Source organism: Octopus bimaculoides, chromosome 13, assembly GCF_001194135.2.
Source record: "Octopus bimaculoides isolate UCB-OBI-ISO-001 chromosome 13, ASM119413v2, whole genome shotgun sequence".
NCBI classification, from domain to species: Eukaryota; Metazoa; Mollusca; class Cephalopoda; order Octopoda; family Octopodidae; genus Octopus; species Octopus bimaculoides.
In genome coordinates, this window is record NC_068993.1 from 33959222 (window position 1) to 33964024 (window position 4803).

The 4803-nt window shown below is 37.5% G+C and overlaps 1 long non-coding RNA gene across 1 annotated transcript in view; it reads right to left on the minus strand.

Annotated features, from left to right (window-relative positions):
- Window positions 1-4775, minus strand: part of LOC106872058 (uncharacterized) — a 201454-nt gene extending 196679 nt beyond the window's left edge. Inside the window, exon 1 of the long non-coding RNA XR_001409732.2 lies at window positions 4319-4775. This is a non-coding gene — a long non-coding RNA (uncharacterized LOC106872058). The remainder of the gene's footprint in view (window positions 1-4318) is intronic.
- Window positions 4776-4803: the final 28 nt, after the last annotated feature.

The window sequence follows — 4803 nt, forward strand, 5'->3', positions numbered from 1 at the left end:
TGGCCGCAGTCAAATGACTGAAAGAAAAGAATAAAAGGATATATATCTCTTTTACTCTTTTACTGGTTTCAGTCATTTGACTGCGGCCATGCTGGAGCACCGCCTTTAGTCGAGAAAATCGACCCCAGGACTTATTCTTTGGAAGCCTAGTACTTATTCTATCGGTCTCTTTTTCCGAACCGCTAAATGAAAAAAATGTGTGGTAAATAAACAAACCACATAACGTATACTGAGTGTAGAACCGGATGGGAGACAAACACAGAAGGTCATTAATTCTCCATCAATTAGCAACCAATTAGTAATACTCAGTTTCGCACTATTAATGATAAGATTGAGGGCTTCCACTAGTGCAAACAAAAAAAAGTATAATAGCAGAGTGGAATTTTGCACGGTGGACAAGGACGAACAGACGAACAAAATACGGCCTTAGAATACAAGAATAGCAGGTAACGCTTAGAAGATATCCTAAATGATTGAGAACGGAGAGACAGAGAATTTGCAAATGGTCAGCTACGGGACCAGTGTTAGAAAGAGAGAAAGCTGGTCGCGGTTGTACTTTCAGTATACATTATGTCGTTTGTTATTTAACATAGATAAGTTAGATTAGTTTCGGCCATGACTAAACCAGGCCATGACTAAATCAATAGAACCACCTGGAAAAATCTTTTAGTTAATTATTTCGGGACACCATGAACCACTCAAGCAGAGAGTTGTTGGTTGAGACGTATCCAGGTGTAGGTGGTTTATCTGGTATTTCCTGGAGGAATTTGTCCAGGTACTGTTTGAAAGTTGTGGGGTCTTTTTCTACTTTAATTTCTTTCGGGATAACACTGAAAAGAGCAGGACCATTTGCAGTGAAGAAATTGTGTCGCAATGTTCTTATGTGATGCGATCTCGACCTTTGTAGGGGACGCATTGCACGGAGGCCTAGTCTTGGGTGAATTGTAAACATAATACGAATATCATTTGTATAATATTGGTGGTATATTTTCTACATGGTGCAAATAATGTATTGCTCACGGCGGCGTTGCAAAGAATAGAGTTTCAGCTGTTTAGATCGAGCCCAATAATCAAGTCCCATCATACCATTTATTTTTTTAGTGATTTATCTTTGTGGTGCTTCGATCCTCATTATGTCTTTTTTTTTGGGGGGGGGGGCACAATGGGCAGCAGTATTCGAGGTGGGGCCAAGCGAATGTGGAGAAGAGAAGGTTGATGGTTTCATGATCCCTAGATTGTAAACTTCTCAGGATCCATGAACACTTTCTGCGGGCAACATTGACTTTTTTGTTGATGTGCCCACTCCATCTAAGGTTGTTGTCGACAGTTACACCTAAGTCTCCGATATTATCCGACGGTTCAAGTATGTCTCTCGACAGTAGTGTATGTGGTTGTTTGAGTGTGCCCTCTTTTCCAAAGTGGATAACCTCAAATGTTTCTTCGTTGAACTGCATATTGTTTTTTTGTGTCCACCGGGTTATTGCGTTTGTGCTCACTGGGCTACTGCGCATAAGTCCGATTGAAGCATCGTTCGATCATATTCTCCCTTAATGACTTTCTGAAGCTTAGAGTTATCTACAAATATTTTAATGGTACTATGTTCAATGGAATCTGCAATATCATTCATATAGATAATAAAAAGAAGTGGACCCAGAACAGTACCCTGCGGGACTCCGCTGATGACTTTTGCCAGTATTGAGTGAATGCCATCAACCACAATATACTGTGTTCTGTTTGTTAGGAAATACCTATTCCATTGAAGTAGCTTTCCCCCGACTCCAGCGTTGGATAGTTTCCTTAACAATATATTGTGGTCGACTCGGTAGTTTACAGAGAGCGATTTATTCTCCCTTTTAAAGATAGGGGCGACTGACTGGGAGAGAAGGTTTTGGGGGATAAAACCAGCATCCAGTGATTTCCTCCAGAGATTTGCAAGAGGGGCTGCAAGTTCCTGTCTCCATTCCTTCAGCACTCTAACAGGGAACCTATCCGGACCCATTGCTGAATCAGATTTGATTTCTTTTATTGCTGCTAGGATATCAGTGGCGTTGAAGGTTATGTCGGAAAGGACATGTTGAGAACAGAGCAGTATTGACTTTTCAGGATCTCAGCCATGTCTTTGGCATCACTTTGAAGGATGCCATTTCCATCAACCAGTGGGCCGATGAAGGAAACTGTGGTCCTATGTGTTTTTGCAAAGGAGTAAAAGACCTAAGGATTATTCTTGACGTTTTTAATAGCCCAGGCTTCCTCTGCAGCTCTTTGGTCATTTATGAGGGTTCTCATATAGTCCTGTAGTTGTTGCTTCTTTGATTCCAAGGTTGTTAATGTTCTCGATTGGGGGTGATCCTGGTGGTGGTATTCTAGAGTATTGATTTTTCGGTCTATATTTTTATTCTCCTGTTGAGGCGCTTTTCTCTATTTTGGAATCCTGCATCTACTGTTACGTATGAGTCGTAAGGGTGGTGTTTTGAGCATATATGGGTGACTGTATCCTCAAATAGTTGCCATGCATTTGTGCTTGTTGTAACTTTGGAGGAAGCAAGGGTGAAGGACAAGTCCATTTGCAAGAAGTCTTGAGTGATCGCACTCCAGTTTGACTTGTGTAAATTCATATTATCAAATGAGTGCACTGGAGTTAGTGATTTATGCCAAATTTTTAGATGCTGAAGATCGAGGTTACAGAGAAATACGTCATGATCGGACAGGAGGGTTCTTTCTACTGTGATGTTATTTACCATACATTTTTTTCATTTATGTAATGGAATGCAACTCACACCGTGTATATATATATATATATATATATATATATATATATATGTATATAGGCTTTCAATTGATATATATTAAATCCATTTATGAGGCTTTTTGAACAAGCACTTTGACTGAGCACTAAACCACATGGCTAGGAAGCAAGCTTCTTATTTCTTTACTGCCTACAAGGGGCTACACACAGAGGGGACAAACAAGGAGAGACAAACGGATTAAGTCGATTATATCGACCCCAGTGCATAACTGGTACTTAATTTATCGACCCCGAAAGGATGAAAGGCAAAGTCGACCTCGGCGGAATTTGAACTCAGAATGTAACGGCAGACGAAATACCGCTAAGCATTTCGCCCAGCGTGCTAACGTTTCTACCAGCTCGCCGCTTCTTACTACACAGCCACGCCTACGCCTATGATTTAAAAAGAAATTTTAAGGAACCGTTGGATAAACGTACTCTTAGATGTACAATGACAGAAGCAAGAAAATAAAAAGGAAGGAGGGTTACAGCTGGAAAACTCTTTGATTATAGCAGTGGTTAATCCAGTACTGACCTGGGGCTAAACATCCACAAAATATCCGACCACCATCACTAATGAAAAGTAATTTGAATAGCATTTGATATGTTTACGGTAATTTATCTCCCCTTCAATCAATCACATTCCACAGCTGTCGTATTATTTTCTCTCTCTCTCTTTCTCTCTCGCTGGTGTCGAAATACTCTCCTGTCATATCAATTTCGTAGTCCTACCCTCATTAATGAAGAATCAATCATTTCCCTGTAATGTATTTCCTTACATAAATATTTCCATTTACTGTGTCTTTGTTTACCTTCTTAAACCATTAGAGCTTCCACCGCATTTTTAAAAAAAATTAAATTCTAGGCTTTAACAAATCTTTTCCTTTCCTGTTGAATTAGTGATTTCTTCCCCCGCATCTGCCTAGCCTCCTATCATCTTACATTTAAATCATATAAATTTTCCCCTACCCCCATCAACTTACTTTCACTCATTCATATATTGTACTGTCATCCTTCGTCTATTTTCTTCTTTCCCTTATTCAGTTATTCTCAGCTGCAAGTCTTTTAGTTATATAGGTATGTACACATGTTTGTATGCACGTACGAATGCACATATGTATGTTTACGCATACACACACGCATATAATGTATATGTATGAGTATATATATATATATATATATATATATATATATATATATGTACAAGTATATGCATATTTATGTACGTATGTTTGTATATCTATTTGTACATGAATGTATAAGAGTATACACGGGTATGTGTGTATGTCTGCATGCTTGTATGAGTGTGTGTATACACACACACATACGTATATATATATATATATATATATATATATATATATATATACACACACAATTACATATGTATATATATATATATATATATATATATACGTGTATATATGTATGTATACACTAATACATTTACAAAATCAAACAACCATCCACCTATCATCACTTAATCAAGATCTTTCTACGTTGGGTGTTTAAATACATAATAAATAAACTTACCTCAGGATCGATCACAGGTAATCTCCATACGAAATATTGTTATTTAGTCCTGAGATAGCAACGACATGAAATAAAATACACTGTCCCAAGACATGCCATTCTGAGAAATGAGTTCACAGATCACCTGTTAGCAAACTATTAACAGGGACTTTTACGTTTCTTTTCTTTTCTTTTCTTTTCTTTTTTTTTATTGCTCTGTTTATGTACAAATGTATTCTAAGTATGGGTGTATCTGCGTATGAATTGATATGTACGTGTTTTGTGGGTATATGTGTCTGAGTGTGTATAGATATGTGTGAGTGTTTGGATAGTTGTATATATTTATTTGCATGTATATAAGTATATATAAACGTTTATGTATATGTATGTATACATGTTATATGTTTGTACATATATATGTATTTATGTGTTGTGTGTATGTACATGTATGTGTGCGTGCGTGTTTATGCATATCTATCTATCTATCTATCTATCTATCTATCTAT